Below are 23,182 nucleotides of genomic sequence, written 5' to 3'. Positions count from 1 at the left end.
AAAACAAATATTTTTAAATAAGCACCTATGGGAAACCTGCAGCAAACTCCATATTTAATGTAAATGGTGAAAGACTAAATATTTCCCTAGATGATTCAGCGCAAGATGAAAATATTTTATTGGGCACTTTTTAAAATGTCACACTGGAGGTGTTTGGTTTAGAAAAAAAAAAAAGCATGTGATAAAAGTGAGAAAAAGGACTCATGACTGCAAGCCAAAGAGTAAAACTTGATTTTCATGTAAAATACATAATCCTATAAAAGAACTACTAAAGAATTCACTGAAAATCCACTTGAATTAATAAGTTCAGTAAACTTGCAGTGAATGATATCAATATATAGCAGTCAATAATATTTCTATAAGCTACTAATGAACATTCTGGAACAGTACTTAAGAATGTGATACCATCCTGAGATAGGCATATTTCAGGGGACTAAGCTGCTTCTTGGGATTCCTACATCTCATGCTGAAGTATATAGTATTCAGTGCTACCATGTTTCTGATCCAGATTCCAGCTAACATACCTCAGACGCAGGAGATGATGATCCAAGTAGTTTGCTTCCTGTCAACCACATAGGAGACACAGATGGACTTCCACCTCCTGACGTTGGCCTGGCCCATCGCCAACTGTTGCAGGTAACTAGAGAGAACACCAGAAGTTAGAAGGTTTCTCTTTTTTATTCTCTCTCCTCCCGCTCCTTCTCCTCCTCTTCCTTTTCTTAATATTGTCACTCTACCTTTCAAATAAATAAATCTCTTTTTATTTATTTATTTATTTTTATTTTTTTGACAGAGTGGACAGTGAGAGAGAGAGACAGAGAGAAAGGTCTTCCTTTGCCGTTGGTTCACCCTCCAATGGCCGCCGTGGCCAGCGCGCTGCGGCCGGCGCACCGCGCTGATCCGATGGCAGGAGCCAGGAGCCAGGTGCTTTTCCTGGTCTCCCATGGGGTGCAGGGCCCAAGCACCTGGGCCATCCTCCACTGCACTCCCTGGCCACAGCAGAGGGCTGGCCTGGAAGAGGGGCAACCGGGACAGAATCCGGCGCCCCGACCGGGACTAGAACCCGGTGTGCCGGCGCCGCTAGGTGGAGGATTAGCCTAGTGAGCCGTGGCGCCGGCCAAATAAATCTCTTTTTAAAAGGCGTATGATAGCATCCAAAGTAGCAACAGAATGAGTGCATATCTCAGGAAAAAAAATTTTAAAAAGCGATGCTGATTTCATAATGAACTCCACCACATAGAAGACAAATTTGAAATTAGTACTGATTTGAATTGACATGTTGCACTAACATACAAAAATTTTCACTAATTGTGTGAAATATTTTCAACATTACTGGTAATTTTTTTTTACAGGGAGAGTGGACAGTGAGAGAGAGAGACAGAGAGAAAGGTCTTCCTTTTGCCGTTGGTTCACCCTCCAATGGCCACCGCGGCCAGCGTGCTGCAGGCAGCACACCACGCCGATCCAATGGCAGGAGCCAGGTGCTTCTCCTGGTCTCCCTGCAAGCACTTAGGCCATCCTCCACTGCACTCCCCGGCCATAGCAGAGAGCTGGCCTGGAAGAGGGGCAACCGGGACAGAATCCGGCGCCCCGACCGGGACTAGAACCTGGTGTGCCGGTGCCGCTAGGTGGAGGATTAGCCTATTGAGCCGTGGTGCCGGCCCAACATTACTGGCAATTTGAGAACAGTAAATAAAGGAGTAAAACAGTAAATAAAAATTTAAGAAATAACACTACACAAGCTGAACAATGCTTCTAACAACAGTGAAAAACAATTCAAGGGAATGGAGAATATGGAATCATTGAATGTTGCTGATAGAGAGTAATGAAATAGTGTAGCCACTCTGAAAGCAACCTGGCAGCTTTTCAAAATGTCATAACAGAATTATCATATGTAGGGGTTGGCATTTGGTACAGCAGCTAAGATGCTAATCTGAGACACCTACACCCCACATTGGAGTATATTGCTTTATAGTTCTGTCTCAGTTCTTAATCCTGGCTTCCTGCTAGTGCACTCCTGAGAGACAGAAGATGATGGTTCAATTAGTTGGTTTCCTGCCACCCAGTTGGGAGACCTGGGTTGAGTTTCCAGATGCTGGCTTCAATCTGGCCCAGTCATGACTATTTTAGGTATTTGGGGAATAAACCAGGGAATGTGAGCTTTCTCTGTATGCCTATGTCTCTGTTTCTTTCATTTTCTGCCTTGCAAATAAAGAAATAAATATTTAAAAGGAGAATTAGCATATGATCCAGTAATTAAAATCTCACTTATATACCCAAAATACATGAAAACGTGGATCCACATAAAGGCTCACCACAGCCCTTACCACAGAGCTATATGTGAAAATAATCCAAGTATCTACCAATGAGTGGAAAAAGTGTGATATTTCTTTATAATAGAAAACTCTTTAATAATCAAAATTACTTAAATGGTGATATGTTTCAAGAAGAGATCTCAAAATGATTAAGATTACAGAAAGAAATTAAACACAAAATAATGCATACTATATGGTTTTGATAGCCAGAAAACCAAAAATGGCTAATCTCTGGGCAGAGTATAGATTAATGGTGGTCCTTAGGTTGGTTGGGGATGAGTGACACTCCATGGTCATGCAGCCTGTTGCACACAGAGAGGCAAGCAGCATGGAGTTTTGATTGTTTTAAGGAAAATATACCCTTACCTTAAATTGGTCAAGGCTGTCTCTAGACCTTCACACTTCAACCACACTTAGTAAACAAAATAAAACCTAATTTAGGAATTCATTTTTGATAGCGGGTCAGTTTCAGGCAATCACTAGCAACTACACACCAACCATGCTCAGGATGTCAGAATGAGGTGGATACTTACCCTTAGCCTAATGAGCTTGATCTGTACTGTGCTTCCATGTGCCATTTGTAAACACTTCCCACATGGCCAAGCCCAGCTATGTGAACCTTTCCTGGCCCTGAGTGCTGCCAAGTCACAAGTCATTCTCTGTGCAGAAACACAAATTTCATTCCTCAAGTTTCTCTTCTAATAGTGTGCAACAGAATGGGATTATAATTATAGAACCCATTCATACACCAAAATGCACGTAAGTTCCACTTATAGTGTGTGAGTATTGTGTTACATAGATCATGTCAAACTTTTTAAGCAAATGATTTCTAAAATATTAAATTGATTCAATTAATCAAATATTCAAGCATCAGAACTAGAAAAAACTATGCATTTAAAAATATATTTATATATTTATTTTATTCATTTGTGAGGCAGAGGAACACAGTGGAGAGCTCCCAAACAGTGGTCCATTCCCCAGATACTTGAAACAGCTAGGGGCTTGGCCAGGCTGAAGTGAGGAGTCAATAACTCAATCCAGAATTCCCATGTAGGTGGCAGGGACACAAGTACTTTAGCCATCACCTGCTGCCTCACAGGATGCACACTACCAGCATGAAGCTGGAATCAGGAGCAGAGCTGGGACTCAAACCCTGTCACTCTGAAATGGAAAGTGAATGCTTCCAGTGTCACAGTTAGTGCCATTTAAAATACTTTCTATTGAAAACATTATTTATTTATTTGATCTAAGAAGGAGAGAGGGAGAGGGAGAGAGAGCGTGTGCTATTCATGTCTGATCTATTAAAAGGATAAGAAGGAAAGGGTGGAGGAAAAGGCACAGGTAGGACATGAATTGTGTTTAGAATGGTTACGTAGGCAAAGAGAAGAAAAATTTGCAAAATATAAGACTGGACATAAATCATGTCCAATATTACCAGCCAATAAAAATGGAAGTAAAGGGTACACTCTATAACTATGACTGTTAGTGAAGTGGGGGAAACATGTAATGATACGATCAAGGTTATTTGCTGAACTCTTTATTTACCTTAGGATTAATCTTATAAAGTAAACTTAAAATACATCTTTCTAAAAATTAAGAATGGAAATAGGAGAGAAAGGAGGAAGAAGTGTAGAAGTATGTATTCCAGGAGGAGGGTAGGGTGGGGAAAATCACTATCTTCCTAAATCTGAATATATGAAATGCAAGGAATTTGTATACCTTCAATAAAATTTCAAAAAGAATATCCTTTCTCAAATAAAGCTCAAAAAAAACCACAATGTTATATAAAGTTTTTTCACAGCATCTCTGTCTATGCATGAAGGGACTTTTACATTGCTCTCTTCCTGGTAATAATGCTGCATTGTCATAAACTCATTCCACCAGAATTGTGTCACCTAGAACTGATAATAATATCAAAATTCATTACTATAACGTGTAAATTTACAATTTTCTTTTTCTATTTTTTATTTTTCTAAATTTTTTTAAAATTTTTAATGTGAAAACATTTTATGTAGTTTATATATACAGATTTAGGAGCATAGCTACCCCATACTCCCCCCCACCCACACACCCACCCTCCACTCTCCTTCCTTTCTTATTCATTCTTTCAATCAACTTTCAGTTTATTTTAACCCTACAGAAAATAAAGACTTCAAAAATTGTAATAAGATAAAAAACAATTCTTCAACAGTAGAGATAAGGGCTCTAAACAATCATTGAACCTTACAATGTCAATGTAAATTTTTGGTACTATATTGATGATCACAGATCAGGAAAAACATATGGTATTTGTCTTTGGAGGACTGGCTTATTTCATGAAGTATAGGGGTGTCCAGTTTTATCCATTTTGCTGCAAAAGACAGGATTTAATTCTTTTTTATAGCTGAGTACTAGCCCATACTAAATATATACCACCGTTTATCCCATCATCCATTGACACATTGATACATCCATTGATTTGATATCTTAGATATTTGAATTTATCTACAGTAAACATGGGAGTACAGATAACTCTTGCATATGCTGTTTTCATTTTGTTTGGTAAATTCTCAGGCATGGGATGGCTGGGTCATATGGTAGATTTATTTTCATATTTGTGAGATATACTGTCTTTGACAGTGGCTGTATTAGTTTACATCCCCACCAATAATGGATGAGGGAATCTTATTATAAGGGGAAAAGCTGTTATAATCCAAAATTGTACTTTCAAAATTTATATAAAATGAAGTTTATATTTATTAAATTTTATATTAATATTATATTAATATTTATATTAAATAAAAGTTAAAAAAGAAAGTTGACTACAATATGTCATGGTGAAGATCTTTTCTGATCACGTCTCTAAAGAGTTCTATGTACATCCCATACTTGGATTCCCTTTCTTTCTCCAAATTAGGAAAGTTTTCTGTTATTATTTCACTGAATAGCCCTTCTAATCCATTCTCTCTTTCTACATATTCACAAAGACTCAATTGTTGGGTTGTTTCATATTATCCAATAAATCTCCAATGCTGTTTTTAATTTTTCTAATTTATTTTTTATTTGGTCTTACCATTTCCAAAGATTTTTCCCCTAGCACAGATATTCATTCTTCTGCTAACCAAGTCTGTTGATAAGAATTTCCATTGTGGCTGGCTCCACAGCTCACTAGGCTAATCCTCTGCCTGTGGCGCCAGCACTCCGGGTTTTAGTCCCGGTCGGGGTGCCGGATTCTGTCCAGGTTGCTCCTCCTCCAGTCCAGCTCTCTGCTGTGGCCCAGGAAGGCAGTGGAGAGTGGCCCAAGTGCTTGGGCCCTGCACCCACATGGGAGACCTGGGGGAAGCACCTGGCTCCTGGCTTTGGATCGGTGCAGCACGCCAGCCATATTCGCCATTTGGGGAGTGAACCAATGGAAGGAAGACCTTTCTCTTGGTCTCTCTGTCTAACTCTGCCTGTCCAAAAAAAAAAAAAAAAAAAAAAGAATTTCCATTGTAGTTTATTTGATTTATTGACTTCTTCATTTCTAATATTTGTTTCATTTCTCTTCAATCTTACAGGAAAAGTTTCCCTGTCATGTATGGATTTCTTTAACTCATGAATTTGTTTCCCACATCATCACTCTCCTGAATTCCTTTTCAGGCATTTCATCAATCTCTTTGTCTTCAGATTTTTATTTGAAGTGTTGCTGTGTTCTTTTGGGAAAGTCATATTGTCTTCCTTATTCTTGCTTCTTGTGTTTCTGCATTATTTTCAGATTTATCAATATACTTGTTGTTTTTCTCCTCTGATGGACTTTATACTTGAATTATGTCTCTGTGACTAAGTTGAGTGTCTGTTCTTTAAGTGAATACCAGAGGCATCTGCTAGGTGTGGCCAGTGAACTCTGGTGAGAGCTCAAAAGTATGGTGAGAATCCAGGTTGACACCCAAGATGGGCATGTCAGCAGGGGAGATGGTGATCATGCCTGTTGGTGTAATCTCAGTCTCACCTCCTCTACTATTCCAAGGTGATCAATGACTGGGGTGATCCCACAATGGGTACATGTGGCACATGAATTGCATAATGGATCTGTGTGGTACTCAGTGTAAGCAAGGAACCTTTGGCAGTGACCCAGCCCACGCCATCAGGGACCTCTGAGCCTCTGATGCCACAGTGTTTGCCCAGAGACCCAGATACACCCTGTGCCCTATCATGCAGTCACAGTATTCCCGCAGTCACAGCTACGGGGTGCTGACCTGCATGTCTGTCCTGTCCAAAGAGAGAGCAAAGAGGTTCTCAGAGCCAGCTGCTCATGGGTGCTCTGCCTTGGGATTTTGAGTCTTGGAACCTGTGATATGTGGACAGGAAGGGGGCACCTCACAGTCCTATGTGGTTGCCTGGTCTCTAGTTTAACCCTTCAAGTGAAAGTCAGTGGGTAATGTGGATTTTTCCCTCACAAAATCCCCTGCACAAAAGCAAGCACCACCTCTACTGGTGTCAAGAGGGCACCTTCTGCCCACCAGTGCCAGGCACCTTTGTCAGGAGCTTGAAGAAATAAATGCCTTTTCTTTCACTGGATTAGGTGGATAAGATGCCCTCTGTTAGGGCTCCATTCCAGACTCAGTGTGGTCTGCAAAGCTCTTCCCCATACAAAATCACCAATGGCCTAGGCTGCGCAGTCTCTTCACACTGCGATTTCCGAAGCTGGCACCTCCTCCAGTCCCTGGCTGCGGGAGTCATGGGAGGTGTCCCCACTCATTGCTACAGGTCTGCACCTTCCCCACTACCTCTGCATCCCTCTTCCTTCTGTAGAGTTTTCACCGCAACTAGTCCCTGGGGATGCACTGCCTCTGCTTTTCTTCTGCTATTTTCCTGTAGTCAAAAGCAGCCATCTTTTCCCCATTCAGACATCTTGGAGTCTGCAATTTTTTTTCATTATGGAATTGGGCTTGTGTGCCATCACACGTTTTATAAAGACATATATGTGCTTTATTTAAATATAAAGAAATGAAAAAATGATAGTAGTAGGGATAATCAAATAAAACATGACTGGTATTCATCAAACAGCTCCAATTATTTTCATTAGTTTTATTACTGAGGAATTTGAACACTGGCTTCATGAACAGTTTTTCATGTTTAATGACTATTTGTATTTTTTATAATATTCCAGTCCTATGTCTTCTCCTTCTCCTTCTTCTTTTTCGACAGGCAGAGTTAGACAGAGAGAGATACAGAGAAAGGTCTTCCTTCCTTTGGTTCACCCCCCCAAATGGCTGCTACAGCTGGTGCACTGCGCCGATCCAAAGCCAGGAGCCAGCGCACTGCACTGATCTGAAGCCAGGAGCCAGGTGCTTCCTCCTGGTCTCCCATGCGGGTGCAGGGCCCAAGCACTTGGGCCATCCTCCATTGCCTTCCTGGGCTACAGCAGAAAGCTGGACTGGAAGAGGAGCAACCGGGACAGAACCGGTGCCCCAACCAGGACTAGAAATTGGAGTGCCGGCGCCACAGGCAGAGGATTAGCCTAGTGAGCCACGGCACCAGCCCTGCCTTTTTATTCTACCAAACTGTTTTTTTTCTCATCAGTTATTAAGAAAATAACTTTCATTATTTTGCCATGGTTTTAACTGACAATCCCTGTTATCCTAGAAGTATTTGAGGGGCTGGCACCGTGGCTCACTTGGTTAATCCTCCACCTGCAGCACCAGCATCCCATATGAGCACCAGCTTCTAGTCCTGGCTGCTCCTTTTCCAGTCCAGCACTCTGCTGTGGCCCGGGAGGGCAGTGGAGGATGGCCCAAGTGCTTGGGCCCCTGCACCTGCATGGGAGACCAGGAGGAAGCACCTGGCTCCTGGCTTTGAATCGGCACAGCACCAGCCATGGTGGCCATTTGGGGAGTGAACCATTGGAAGGAAGACCTATCTCTTCATCTCTCTCTCTCTCACTGTCTATAGCTCTACCTGTCAAATAAAATTTTTTAAAGTAGTATTTGAAAGCAAGTATGACATACTATATCATTTATTTTGTACATGTTTCAGTATTTACCGCTAAAGGATAAAAAAGTACAATAATCTCACTTGAAATTCAATCCCCTGCTTTCCAGGTTCCCCACCTGGTGGAAGAGGCAGAAGGTCAGGTCCCCGTGAAAGGAGACCATCTTGCACTTCCCCTCCAGAGCCCTGTCCTCGGGCTCATTGGCTGCATGCAGAGACTTGAGCAGCCCCTGCATTGGCAGGCCCTGTCCACAACGGCACTGCTCACCACCACAGGCACCAGGGCTGCCCACAACGTCCCAGGGCCATGTGGCCCTGCACCGCACCCACTGTCACTGCCACTGTGTCCCCCTCCTAGTCCTTGTCCTCATCCTCCCTGTCCTCTGCTGGCCCTGAGGACCCTGCCCCGCTGGCCTCCCCGCAAGCTGCCCTGGCATTCATGACCTTCCATGGGGGTCACCGCAGCCCAGGCCTGGGAACTGCGTGAGCACGAGCGGTGGCAGTGCCAGTGAGAGCCACAAGAGCTTGGCTGCTAGGGGAGAGATACAGTGAGCCCTTTGAACCACAGAGACTGAGGCAGGCCTCCAGGCCTGGCTGTGCTCCAGTAAGCCCCCAGCCTCCACTCCCTAGCCACAGCTCCCAGCAGCAGCCAGCGCTCTGTCCAGGGGCCCTCAGTCTCTGTGCCCTGTACCTCTCTCTGGCCACAGGCGTCACCCCCCCCATTCCTCTCACCTCTGAACCCATGCCTGCCAGGAACTTGCTTTCCTAAGGCAAGCCCTGCTTCTCCACCAGCTGGGGGCTTTTGAAGCCCCCAGACCCTCTCACTGTGGCAGGGAGACAGAGATGGAGCTGAACTCCTGGGAGGGCTCAGTCAGTGCCTGTGAAGTTAATGGATGAATGGTGCCCACAGTGTGACACTGGCTCTCAGATGCCAAAGCTGGGTTGTCCAATAGTCTGTAGGCCCCTCCTCTGCCCTAGCAGCCCCTGGTCTCAGGTCCCCACAGGAGGAAACCCGGCTTCGAATCCCAAGCCTGCCCTACTCACTTGCCGAGCGTCCCTGGCCAATCAGATCCACCCGTGTCCTCACTGCCAATGAACAGGGCTACTCAGTCCTCCATCACTGCATAAATGAACTTAGGGCCTGTAGGGGCAAGATGGGGACAAGATGAGATTCCAGGTTGGGGGGGAGCATGGATGCAGACCAGGTCACTGTCCCCTCACTCCTGACCTCCTGCTCCTTGGCAGATGCACCTTGTTGGTGCCCAACTCAGTGCCCTTGACCCGACACCTGGACGCCCTCCCCTGGGTTGTGTATGGCTTCCTCCCTCCTGTCCACCTTTCCTGATGCCACCTCAGGGTGATGGGGTCCTGGGGGTGCCACAGAGGAGCAACAGGGGCTTGGGGGACCCCAGAAAAGAGTTGGGGTGACGGCCCTTAGAAATCAGGAAGGCCTCCCAGGGAACGGAACTGTGGGTAAGGTCTCGGAGGATGCATAGGAGTTCACCCAGTAGGAAAAAATAGGCCAGCACCAGCCTCTGCCCACCCAGGTCTGCAGCTGCTCCAGCTTTTGACAACACAGCTGGCCCCACGCTGCCCACTGTGGCCTGGTGAAGGTGCAGAGGAGACAGAGGCCTGTGCCCAGCCCCTTCCTGGCTCTCACCCTCCAGCCACAGGCTCACCTGGAGAGGAGAGCCCAGGCGTCCCCAGGACAGACAGGAGCCGCCATCGCCTTCCAGGGATTCTGGGGGCCACCTCCCCATGTTCACCTCTAGATGGGGGCCTCTGTCTCCTCTGACACAGTCCCCCAGGGGCTAAACGCTCCTGCGTCCTTAGCACAACTGCCTTTCCAGGGAAGGCACTGCTGTGCCCCAGCTCACCAGGGCCGACGCAGCTGGCAGCTCGGTGCCTGGCACACTCCCCACTCCCACCTCGAGGCTGGCACAGTGGGCAGACACCTGAGTCCCCTACAGTTTCCCCCAGAGGCCCACAAGGCCCAGGATGTGCTGCCTCTGAGTTGGCCGCAGCCAGGGGGAAAACAACCAGCACTCTGGCTTAAAAGGAGGAAAGAGCGGAGGTGGGCTTCCTGAGAAGGAGCTGCCCCTCGGGACTGGGCGGTTTCTCTGGAGCCGAGCTGGCCCAGTCCTTGTCCCTATGCTGTCTGGCCCCTGTGGGCAGCTGAGCTGCAGCCCCTGACATGTGGGAGTGGCAGTGGCTGAAGCAGGTGGGCTTTGCATGCTCTAGTTCATCTCACTCCTTTAACCGCAGCCCTGGGAGGGAGGCGCTGTCCTGACCGTCTGTCCTGGCAGATAGAGAAACTGAGGCATGCAACAGGAAGAACATGGGCCCCAGGTGGCAGAGCTAGAGCAGGACTGAGCCAGGGTAGTTGTGGCTTTTGGGTCTGCCATGCCCGGCCTGCCCAGCCTCCAGGCTCTGCTCCCCCTCCCCCAACCAGGGCCGCCACCTGAGCTCCTCAAGGCCTCCTCACCTTTGATCTGCTGGTTGTTCCGCTGTGGGGGTCCCAAGTCCAAGTATCCATGCTTCCCCCTGCTGGACCATGGCATCCCGGGGCCCTTCCTCTGAGGCTTGGGAGGGGTCCCGTCTCCACTGGGTGCACTGTCCAGGCCTTGCTGTCTGGGATCCGGGCTCTCCCTCTGACACCACCTCTGGCCTGGCTCTAGGGGGCGCTGGCTCCGGCCTCCTCAGCTGTGCTTCTGGGGACCGCGGCTGCTGCCGCTGCGGAGGCCTCCTGCTCTCTACTCATCTGACCTTTGCGTCCACATCGTCCCCGTGCCCACAGCGGCCCGGCCCCCACTCTCGAGGTCCAGCCTCCCGGCCCCGGGAGCTCTCGGCGCCCCCTCCCCCCAGTCTCGTGGGCTCTCCTCTAGGTCCCGGCTTCAGCGTCCCATTCCTGGTGGCTGGGCCAAGAGGGCCAGGGCTGTCCCCGTGCTGCTCTGGGGTGAAGCCGCCATGCCAGCTGTGGGGGCTCTCTCCGGCGAGTGCTCTGAATCTGGTCCCTATTCTCCTCCATCTTCTCCCAGGTCCTGGGGCTCCCCGCGCCCTAGTCTCTGGTGGCTTCTTCGCTCCTGGGCAGTCTCAGGCCCCCATTCTCTGATGCTTTCTCCTCCCTCCTTGGGGGCGTCAGCTCCCTATTCTCCAGTGTTTGCTCTCTAGGGGGACCCTGGGCCCCCATTCGCCGCCGCCTCCTTCCCCTCATCGGGGACTCTCTGTGCCCCGCTCTCCAGCGCTGTCGCCCCGTTCACGGGAAGCCTCAGGCTTGGGGCTCTCTTCCTGCTGCCCAGGGCTGGCAGGTCCATGTTCAGGCCCCGGGGCTTTCTCTCTGTTCCCGGGGCTTCTCCTGGCCTTCCTGGGTCCTGCCTCCCGGGGTGTCCGCCCCTTGTCCCCTAGCAAGTTCCTTGTCAAGTCCTCCCGCAGGGACATCAGCAGCTGCTCTGTGCTCACTTGGACTACGAAGGTCAGCTTCTCCTGGGACCCCAGGAGCAGGAAGGGACCCGGGTCTGCGGGCGGCCGGGGCGCTCCTGGGTCGGGTGGCTCGGGGGAGCCCATAGCAGAGGGGCCCCTTCCTCCTCCTCGGCCGCCCCTCACCTAGGAAGACTCCCCTCAGGGGGAGAAAAGGGTCTTGGTCTCGTAGCCGCTGTCCCCTGGCTTGGGAACCCGAGAGAACGGACCTGAGCTGGGATTGGCCATGGGGTGGGGGGTTCGGGGGACGCAGCCAGGTCCACGGGTGCCTGGGAAGGTGGTAGCGGTGGCGGCGGGGCGGGGAGTTGGTCGAGGAGTGGGAGGAGGCCCCCGCTCGGGGTACTGGGGGCTGCTGCTTTCATGAGGAGGTCCAGAAACACAGGGGGGCTGGGGGAGGGTGGCCAGGGAGCCCTGTTCTGCCCACAGGGAGGAGTCGTCCTCGGTGCGGGGTGGGGAGAGCCAACTGCAGGGTGCCCCTTCCAACTGCCAACCGCCAACAACTTAATGAGGCTCCAGCGGCTGGCAGGAGCAGGCCCCCTTGCGGCTGCACAGGGGGCACGGCACGGGCCCTCGAGGCTGGGGGAGGCTGGCCAGGGAGCCCTGTTCTGCCCGCAGGGAGTCGTCGTCCTCGGTAGGGGGTGGGGACAGCCAACTGCAGGGTGTCCCCTCCAACTGCCAACGGCCAACCGCCCACAACTTAATGAGGCTCCAGCGGCAGGCAGGAGCAGGAGGCCCCCTTGTGGCTGCACAGGGACACGGCAGGGGCCCTCGCGGCTGGGGCTTCCCCCCAAGGGTGCTGCTGTCCTCGCGGGAGAGCTGCCCTCCTCCTCCTCACTCCCCCAGCACTTCGGCAAAGTCTCCCGCCAACGTCTTCCCCGCGCCCCAGCCCCTGGGAACTCAGCTGCTCAGCAGGAAGCTGCCTGATGCAGAGGACTGGGCCGGGAAGGGCCGAGGCACCAGAAGAAGGGGAAGGCCACTAGCTGGGGGACCACGGGAGGGGCCTGAGGGGCAGGCACGCCTGGGTCCAGAGGGTCCCAATCATTGGGGAAGAAGGGCTCCGGGTGGGAGCCGCGCTCCTACAGGTGCATGTAGTACTCGCTGCTCACTGAGGGGCTGCGGGCACTGATGACGGGCAGCACGCTAGGTGTGGACAGCGCCTTGTAGACGGGATCGGAAGGGTTGGCATGGCGGCCCGGGGGCGCGGACGCGGGCTGCCAGGGGGCGCTACGCCGCCCCGCCCCAGCCCGCCCCCCGCCGAGCCATCTCCCACAGCACTGGAGGTTCAGGCCGCGGCTGCTCTCAGAGATCCTTAGCACCTCATTGGGGTCAGCCCCGGGGAAGCCATCATCCCGAAGCAGGAACTGGACGAGAGGTGCCGGGGCGCCGCAGGCCTCACATGTGGTCCCGCCCCGCCACCTCCCAGGCCACCCTGGTGCCCTGGACTCCCAGCCCTGCGAGGCATGGTGGGAGTGGGGTCCCTTTGGGTCCAGGGCTGGAGGCGGGACTACAGGGCGAGGGGACTGTCCCTGGTCCCCCTTCTAACCCCAGCTTCCCCAACACCCTGGCCCTGCCTCACCCTGGTCCCCATCAAGGTCAAGACCATGGCTGGAGGCCCTCATGGCTCCATCCCTACAGCCAGAAGCCTGCCTCTGCAGCTGGGGCCACCACTGCCTCCTTCCACCCCTGCCAGTGTGCCCCTCATACCCCTGCCCGATCAGAGCCCCACCCTCACCTCCTCCCACTGGTGTGTGCACAGGCCCCGCCCCCACCTCCCACTAGTGCGTGTATAGGCCCCGCCTTCACGAGGCTCCACCCCTGAGGCCCCTCCCCACACCTCCCACTGGTGCTGCACAGACCCCGCCGCAAACCTCTTTCCACTGGTTTGAGTACACGCCCCACCACCAAGAGGCCCCGCCCAGCCCCTCCTCCCACTGGTGCTGCAAGGCCACGCCCCGAGGCCCCACCCCGCCCCTCTTCCCCCCACTGGTGGATGTAGCCGTGACAGCCACAGCAGGTGCAGCAGGCTGAGGATCTTGGTGAAGCTCATGATGTGCAGGGCGCACGCCATCTTGCAGACCTCAGAGTCGATGCCCTTCTCCACGATGAGGAAGATGTAGTCCACGGGGATGGAGGACACGAAGACCATCAAGAACCACGTGCGCAGGTACCTGCGCTTGATCTTTTCAGGGTCCAGGATGATCTCCGTGTTGTCCTCCACCACGATGCCCGTGCGGAAGTTGAGCGCCAGGTCCAGGAGGAAGAATGTGTCAGAGACCACGCTGAAGACGATCCAGGGGGCAGTGGTCTCCTCCTGAAGAAGGTGATGCCCTAGGGATGTTGATCAGGTTGCCCACCATGAGCAGCAGCATGGTGAAGTCCTGTAAAACCTGCGGAGGAAGGCCCGGGCCTGCGTGCCTGGACAACCAAGGATGGGGAGTCCTCCGCCCCCGCAGTGCTGACCACGTCTGGACCTCACCAAGGCGGTGCCTCTGCTCCCCTGCCGGTGCTGACCACCCCAGGACAACATCAAGGGTGGGGGCTGCAACCCTCCCCCCCAGTGCTAACCACCTCTGGACCTCACCAAGGCCAAGGGCACTCTGCACACAGAATATCACAAGGCCTGAAGGACAGCTGCCCCAGGAGTAGGGGTGGGGAGGGCCCTGGGCACTGGCTCAGAAGGCGCTGGTGCAGATGGACCCAGCCCGTCTGGAGTCAGGGCTGAGGTGCCTGTCCAGGGTGTGGAGAGAGGTGAGAGGCTGAGGCCCATGGGACTTGGCAAGGTCTGGCATTGGCTCCGGCAGCCGCAGGGACAGGAACGATGGGCAGTATCCCGACAGCCCAAGGTCAACCCCAGGACTCCACCTGGGGGCAGAAGAGGCCCCGCCTCCCCGGGCAGATGGCAGGCTGGGAGAAAGCACCTGGCAGGGACGAGCACAGGTCCGTCAGCGATGGGGAAAACACCATCAGCCCCCAGGGGGGACACCAAGTGTCCTCCCAGAGCCGGGGCGGTCACTCCACTGACAGCATCCTGGAGCACTGGGCACGGGGTCAGGACAGGAGCCTGCGTACCAGGGACGTGCTCACAAGGGACAGCACCTGACAGGCTGCCTGGCTGGGAGAAGCTTCCCTCCGGCTGGTGGCTTGGGGTTCAGGGTTCAACCCCAGGGGCCCCGGTGTCTGCCAACAATGCAGTGGACAGAGTGGGTGCCTGGCGGCCTGCCAGCCCCTCCCGGGTGCTGCCCCCCCAGCATCATCTGCCTAAACTCCTGGGTCTCCGCCTCCACAGCTTTGGGTTTTCAGTTTCTGCACAGGTTCACAGGCCAGGTTCTGTTCACACGAGTGTCCTGCCCAGGTCAAGGAACCCACGGCTGTGTCACAGTCCCCGTGTCTACCATCCTGCTGCTCCAGGGCCTCACCACATCCTGACCACGTCCTTCCCACTGGGGCCCCGAGTAATCAAGACAGGCCATGAAGGGACTGGTGCTGTGGCTTAGCGGGTAAAGCCACCGCCGCCTGCAGTGCCAGCATCCCATTTGGGCACCGGTTCAAATCCTGGCTGCTCCACTTCTGATCCAGCTCTCTGCTATGGCCTGGGATAGTAGTAGAAGATGGCCCAAGTCTTTGGGTACCGGCACCCACATGGGAGACCTTGAAGAAGCTTCAGGTTCCTGGCTTTGGATTGAGACAGCTCTGGCCATTGTGGTCAACTGGGGAGTGAACCAGTGGATGGAAGACCTCTCTCTCTCTCTCACTCTGCCTCTCCTTCTCTCTGTGTGTAACTCTTTCAAATAAATAAATCTTTTTAAAAAAATCCATGGGGCGGGCATGTGGCACGGGGCTCGCTGTTGGGGGCATTTCAGGAGTGAACCAAGGGATGAGGTGCTCTCCCTTTCTCTGCCTTTCAAGTAAAGTGAAAATAGGTAAAACTTTTTAAAAAACAAAGCCTGAGAAATTAAAAAGAAAGAAGCTACCCGCTTCCAAACAGCAAGGAGACAGGGCCGCAAGAGGAGGAGCACCATGGGGCTGAGCTCCACCTGCGGCCCAGGCTGCTCCTCTCTCACGCCTCTTGCTGGGGGGCCGTACGCTGAACACCTGCCCTCGAAGGCCAGCACACCTGGGCCCGCGGGAGCCCCTGCACGCAAGGCTTCCCCTGCACAGGGAGACGTCTCCAGAGAGTCATCTCGGCCCAGCGCCGGCCAGGCTGCCAGCCCTCTGTGCCGGGCACCCACTCCCCCGCTGCAGCCTGCTGGCCTGGCTGCCTGGCCCCCTGCAAACTCCCCGCCGTCCGGCACCGAGGGACCCTCGCCTCCATCACAACCGCCCCCACCCGCCCAGCCTGTCTCGGTGTAGTTACAGCCCCACGGCCCTGGGCCAGTGTGCAGTGTCAGTCTTTCCCACATAAAAAGACGCCCACCGGGCACCCAGGAGGGCAGAAGGCTCCCAGCGTCTGAGGTCCAAGTCGAGCCGATCTGGCTTCCCCCACTGGGCCAGAACGCCAGGAAGCCAGGGACACAGACTCAGGTTAGGCCCCGCCCCAGTGGCCCCACCTACTTCCAGGGCCCGCTCCCACCGGCCCTGCCTTCCATGCCCTGCCCCAAGCTGCTTGTCCGGTTGCGAAGAGCCTGGGACGCCCGCATCCTCCCTCTCTGCAGGTCCCAGCCTCTGGGGAACACCTGTCTGCCTCTGCGTTTCGGTCAAATAGTTTTTAAGTAAAGCAGACTAAGTTGGCAACCGAGTCGTTTTCAAACCATGCAGCGGTTTGCGGGCCTAGAACCAAGGGAGAGACAGAGGGTGTGGAGCTTCATGGGAACACTGGTGGTGGGGGATCAGGGACTCTCCAGGAGCAATGGTGGGGGGGTCAGGGACTCTCCGGGAGCACTGGTGGGGGGGTCAGGGACTCTCCCGGAGCACTGGTGGGGGGGGGTCAGGGACTCTCCGGGAGCACTGGTGGTGGGGATCAGGGACTCTCTGAGGCACTGGTGGGGGTATCAGGGACTCTCCGGGAGCACTGCTGGGGGAGGGTCAGGGACTCTCTGGGAGCACCGGGGGGGGGGGGGTGTCAGGGACTCTACGGGGGCGGGGGGGTGGAGAGGGTCAGGGGCTCCACACAGGATTTGGGGTTGGGGGAAGAGGGTCGGGGGCTTCATGGTAGCACTGATGGGGAGGCTGAGGAGCTTCATGGGAGCTTGGGGGTGGGGCAGAGGCCGCCCACGGCAGCCGTCCCATGGCTGAGCAGGCAGCCATGAGAAGGGCTGGGCCTGAACCCACCGCCCTAGCTCAATGCAGGCAGAGGAAGGCCCGGATGTTGTCCCGGGCAAGAGCTCTCGCAGGCCCCGCCCCTCCCCAGCACGGCCCAAGTGGTGCCTGGCAACTACCTCAGGGTCGGATCCTGAGGAAATCACCCAAAAGAAAGACAAAATCATTGAAAAGCAATTTATACCCAGGCATGCACAGCAGCTCTGTCTGCGAGAGCCGGAGGCTGGCCAGGGCCCAACTCAGGCTGGCCCGGGCTGGCCACTGCCCACCAGTGACCTGGGCACTGCGGGGGTGGGGGCAGAGGCTTCTGGTCCCAGAGACAGGGCCACGGGGAAGCACCTGCAATGTTGGGAAGACCCAGCCCTCACTTCAACCCCCACTGTGTAGCCTAGACCAGCCACTTTCCTGCTCAGGCCCCTGGGTCACCGTCTGGCCTTGGGAGCTCCCTGACCCCAAAGGTCATCTGGCCCCATGGCAGCTGGCTGATCAGACACCAGCTCAGGTGATGGAGGGGAAACTGAGGCGCATCAGGCTGTGAGGGGTCAGCTCGCAGCTCTGCTGCTCAGCCCCAGGGGTCCTCAGCTCCTGCTGAGACCCCAGCATGGAGACCAGGTCTTCCCCGCGGGGTGTGAGGTTGGAGTGCTGCGGGAGGCAGCCAGGAATCAGGGAGTAAATCCTGGAGGGATTAGAGGGATTAGGGTCTGAGCTGGGGCTGCACAGCAGGTGTCACAGATTAAGAGACAGAGATGCCACCTCCCCTGCCAGGGACACTCACTGGCCAGAGAAGCCTGGGGCAGCAGCAGCGATGAGACCATCCTGGGGCACCACAGGCAGGGGTGGGGGGGCGCAGGGCTGTGGCTCAGGTGCCCTGGGATGGCTGGATGTGGGGTGAGGGTCAGAGGCTGGGCAGCAGGAAGCTGAGCAGGGACCCCTAGGTCACAGTAGGGCAAGTTTCCCGAGCAGGGAGTTGGGGAAGAAACAGGGGAGGAGGGCCCCCAGCCACCCTGATCCCTCCTCCCACACTCCCTAGGAGAGGCTGGTGACTGACCCCTGCCATGGCCACCCAGCAGCCACCGTGGGGGACTGGAGGATGTGGCCCCTGCCCCCTGTCTTTCAGCAGCGTGGCACATATGTGCTGTGGACTGGAAGAGGCCCACGTAGAGCTGCAGGGTGGGCAGAGCTGGGGCCAGGACCTTCCCCTACAGAAGGAGGCCCACCAGTCAGCGCAGCTCTTGTTCGCAGTCCACCGCCTTCTGGCTGTGGAACATGCACAGCGAAAATTTGACACCAGGCTGCAGGAGCGCGCCCAGTTGGCACTGCATGAAGCTGACCTGGCTGCCCCGCGGTTCCCCTGCCCCCCCCCCCCCCCGCGTCCTCGCTGCCTCCACCGCCGGCCCCGCGCCAGCGGTCGCCCCGCTGCACGAGACCACCACCTTGGGGCCGCGCGCCGGGCCCTCGGGCCCCGCGGGGTTGTACTGCGGCTCGCCGCGCCCGCCCGCACTCGCCATTCGGGCTGCCCTTGGCCGCGCTAGCCGCGCCGGGGGTGCCCAGGCCGCCGCACCAGCTGTCGCGGCTACGGAACCGGGCGCGTGAGCCGCCCTCGTGAGCTGCCCTGGGGGCCGTGGCCTCGGGCCGGGGCCGGGCAGGCTCCGCTAGGGGCGCGGGGTCAAGGGTACGGCGCGGGCAGCGGGGACTGCTGCTTGGGGGGGGGGGGCGCGGGCTGCGGCGGAGGCGGTGCTGGGGTCTCGCCCTGACTCTCCCCGGGCCGCCCGCCGCCCCCACGCGCGTCCATAGCGAGGCGGCACCGGGCAGTGTGGAGCGGAGCAGCCGCCGCCGCCACCACCACCGGCCCGAGCCTGAGGGAGGGAGGCGGAGTCTCGATGGCGGGGCTGAGGTTGGGGGCGGTCGCCCCGCCTCTGACTACACCCCCTGCCCGCGCGCCGCGCTCTGGAGGAGGAAACTGAGGCCGCTGGGTCGGACGCCCAAGGTTATGCAGCCCTGGGCCCCCGGAGGCAGCCGAGGGCAAATTGAGGCCTGCACCGCCGAGCGAAGGACAAGCACAAGGTTACGGCTCGGCCAGCAAATTTCCGCCACAAAAGTGCGTTCATCGCGGCCATCAGGCGCGCTCTGGGCACAGACTCCTGAGGTATGCGGGGAGAGCAGGCCACTGGGGGACCCGTGGGTCTCCCCCTCCCCAGGACCTGCGCAGTGGGGAACCGAGGAAGAGTCCAGCACGAAGACGGTGGTGGTCGTGGTTATCACGGGCTCTGGAGACCCCCCTACCCCCGCAACAGTGTGCTGGAGCCCAGCAAGGACCTTGACGGGGTGCCAGGGCCACAGGGCTCAGCCCCTGGGTCTCCCCCTCTTCCCAGCCTCTGGGGCTGAAGCCAGGGACCCCAGCGATCTTGGCCTCCTCCCCTGGCTCCCACAGAATGGGTGAGGAAGGGGCAGTGAGGGGTCTGCCACTCAGCAGGTTGGAGCCTGCCCCCCACCCCCCCACCCCGCCACCTGTGGTCCTGCTGGGCCACCAAGGTGTTACCTGCTGGGGTCTGTTTCCAAGGGTAGAAGTTCAAGAGGTCCCTGCACCTGCAGATGCCGGCCGGGTGCAGAGGGTGTGCGGGCTGGCGTGCCATCCCGTGCCCTGCCGGACTGCCCCACACCCTGGGGACTCTGTGCTGGCCACAGGGCAGCTGTCTCCCTGCAGGCTCTCGGTGGCGGGACTGGCAGTGCCACGGCCCACCCAGCAGAGGTATGCTCCAGCCAAAGTGGGCTCTGTATGTCCACCATGGGGATGTGCTGGGTAGGCCAGCTGCCAGAGCCCTGAGGTGCATCTGGGCACCAGGAGAGGTGGACACAGCCAGCTCAAGGGCCTGCCATGCCCACAGCAGAGGCCCAGAGGTCACCAGGTTCTTGACACCACAACCTGTGCCCCCAGCCGGGCCACCAATGAGAACACCTGCCCCATCCACTTAGGCTGCAGATGCAGGTTACACACCTGAGCCTGGAGCCACAGAGGCAGGACACACAGCAAGGTGGGTGCTGCCCTGTCACTGACCACCGACTGAACATGCCATGCAGGACAGGGGCCAGCAGGTACTCTGGATAGGACCTGGCCTTAGCAGAGTCCTGAGGCCTTGTCGCACCTTGTGTGTTTGACAGAGGTCCAGGTCCTGGGCCCCCTGGGAGCAGGATCAGGGCTGAGACGCTGGCCCGCTGGCCCGCAGCCCTGAGCAGACCTGGTCCACCGCCTCGGCACAGCCGGCACTCACTCAACTCGGTGCTCAGGTCCTGCAGGTTGTCCTCCTTCAGCAGCTTGCCCCCGTTTCAGCCAGCGGTGCCTGGTGACTCCCGTGGCGCTGTTGTTGAAGGTACAGGTGAGCCGCACCCAGGACTCCCCGCTCTGCACGGAAGTCGTGCCAGTGCCCGCTGGGAGGCCACACGAGAGGTCAGCAAGGGGCAGGAGAGGAGGGGTTGGCTCCCCACAGCCCACCCCCACCACCCCAAGGCCTGGTTCAGAGGGTGCCTTCCAAGGGGCCCTCGTGCACGGGGGTGTGGCCCAGGCATCAGCTCGTGGGGGTCGGCGCCAGCACAAACCTGGAGCTCCCGGCTAGGAGCACGCATGCAGCCCGGCCGTCGCTCCCCAGGCCCCAGCCCTCCAGGAACCCCCTTTGTCGGGAGGGGCTGCCCCTCAGGAGCCCCAGAGCGCACCCACATCCACCCCACCTGCCCAGCACAGGTTCTACCCCAGGCTCCACCACAATGGTCTCACGGTCATCTGAGCATGCTCCCATGGGAGGTCCAGAGAACCTTGAGCCTGGGCTGACTCAGGGAGCAGACCCAGCCCCACTGATAAGGACAAGGCCAGATAGGCACCCACGGAGGGAGGGAGCACAGATGGAATGGGTTAGGGCAATGGACGGTTGGGTGGACAGGACATGGGCGATGGCCAGAGACTGTTTGGGTGGGGTGGGAGGGACGGAACCGGGCAGGAAAGGGCCTGGGCTCTACTGGGTGGGAGCTGATGGCACAAGAGGGACACTGAGGCAGGGCTCTGCCACTCTCATCCCAGGACTGCCAGGCCGGCCTGGGCACAGACCCACTTGAGCCTGGGCAGCTGGGTCAGGTGGTTGCAGTCAGGGTCGTTTCTGGCCTGGCACTCATAGGTGCCTCAGCACTGAGCTGGGTGATGGACATCGTGCTGGCCGCGTGCTCGCGGTAGGCAGCATGGATGTGCACGCTGCCCTGCTGGGTGCCATCCCAGAGCTGGGAGCTGCAGTCACCGGGGCCATCCCCTTCAAACCACCACTGGATCTCAGGGACCAGGTGGCCCATGGCCTCACAATGCAGCTCCACACTGGCCCCCGCCCGCCCCTCCTGCGACAGTGGAGGCCTCACAAAGCCAGCTATGGGGAGAGGGCGAGAGTGTGAGGCCCCCACAGCAGAACAGGAGGAGCAGGCCGCCCCTGCAGAAGGCAAGCAGGGGGAGCACATGCATGTCCAACTAGGGTTGACCCCCTAAGGTCATAAGACGGGCACTGGGCTCTGCAAACAAGGCATCTGTGGGGACAGTGAGGGGTGCAGGGCCCTCACCTAAGGTCACAGGATGGGCGCTGGGTCTGCGACCCAAGGCAGCTGTGAGAACAATGAGGGGCGCAGGGCCCTCACCTCTGCCCACCTGCAGCTTTCTATTTGGCCCAGGCAATCAGGCCATCATCAGTGGCTGGACACCAGCTTTTTTTTTTTTTTTTGACAGTTAGACAATGAAAGACACACACACACACACACACACAGAAGGGTCTTCCTTCCGTTGGTTCACCCCCCAAATCGCTGCTATAGCTGGCGCTGCGCTGATCTGAGCCAGGAGCCAGGTGCTTCCTCCTGGTCTCCCATGTGGGTACAGGGCCCAAGCAACTTGGCTATCCTCTACTGCCTTCCAGGGCCACAGCAGAGAGCTGGACTACAAGAGGAGCAACCGGGACTAGAACCCAGTGTCCACACGGGATGCCGGCGCCGCAGGCGGAGGATCAACCAAGTGAGCCACGGTGCCGCCCCCTTTCTTTGAACACAACAGAGTATCCTGGACACGGCCAAGGCAGACAGGGTCAGGCAGGGGCTCCCGTCCATAAACACCCTCCCCTGGGGGCAGGGTCCTGAAGCTCTAGGGCTCCTGTGCAGAGTGCAGCTCCCTAGGGACCAGGCACCCACCTCTTTCACCCATCTGGAGGTCGCAGGAGCAGCCCAGGATTTGTGGTGGCCCCGAGCAAAGGGTCCCTTCCTAGCTGCAAACCCCACAGCCCTGGGCAGAGCTGAGTCAGGCCAGAAGTGAAGTCGGAGGTGTCCCCCAACACCCCGGCCACCCACCAGTGCCAGGAGAGGCTGTACTAGCCTGGCCGTAGCTGCCCCAGCCCCGGTGTCCAAGGACCCATGTGGACACCTTGTGGAGAACCAGGCCGCCCCTCCCCAGGTCTGCACCACCTGGCACTCCTCAAGGGACAGACATGGCCTCAGACGAGAGCAGCTGGATGCCAAGGGGACACCAGTGGCCCAAATCCCTGGGGTGAGGGCCCTGGTCGCTCCAGTCCACGCCACATCCAGCCACCAGGGTCTGACCCTGGACCACAGACTCAGAAAAGCCACAGCTCAACTCCGCCCACGTGATCTCCAACCCAGGTTCGAGTCACCTTCATTAGAGTGACCAGGAGGGCAGGGGGCCAGGCGCTGCCTCTATATACAAGCCCACCCTAAGGCGGGGCTGCAGCTCCGGAGGGTCCCACCCACTGGGGTCCTAGCCTCTGCTGCCCCACCCCAAGCCAAGGTTCCCCCAGAGGCCAGAGATTAAGGGTTTGCTTGGGGCGGGCCAGAGTGCAGCCCTCCTGGGCTAACCCCCGTGGGGGACCATGGCTGTGCATCTGGAGAACCGAGCTGGCCAGGCCCCGACCCGGAGCAGGAAGTGGCCAACCCAGGGTGGCCAGGACCCACACAGGGAACAGAAGCATGCACGGGCAAGACCTGAACACCCATATAAGGCGCCCGGGAGCCAAGTCGGAAGCAACACCCCACCATGCACTGCACGCCCAAGCACGCCGCTGCTCCGCACAGCTCCCGAGCCTGAGGTACAGTCGACTAAGCCAGGCAGGGCCAGAGCCCGCTCTGCTGGGGCCCCGCAAGGAACCCAGCGCCGCCTG

At 56.4% G+C, this 23,182-nt stretch overlaps 1 pseudogene; it reads right to left on the bottom strand.

Moving 5' to 3' along the window:
* LOC108175470 (serine/threonine-protein kinase LMTK3-like) overlaps window positions 1-18,789 on the bottom strand; it is a 31,289-nt pseudogene extending 12,500 nt beyond the window's left edge.
* Between the last annotated feature and the right edge of the window lie 4,393 nt (window positions 18,790-23,182).

The sequence above is a fragment of the Oryctolagus cuniculus genome, chromosome 19, assembly GCF_964237555.1.
Source record: "Oryctolagus cuniculus chromosome 19, mOryCun1.1, whole genome shotgun sequence".
In the NCBI taxonomy this organism is placed as follows: Eukaryota; Metazoa; Chordata; class Mammalia; order Lagomorpha; family Leporidae; genus Oryctolagus; species Oryctolagus cuniculus.
This window is presented reverse-complemented; position numbering and strand designations above follow the sequence as displayed.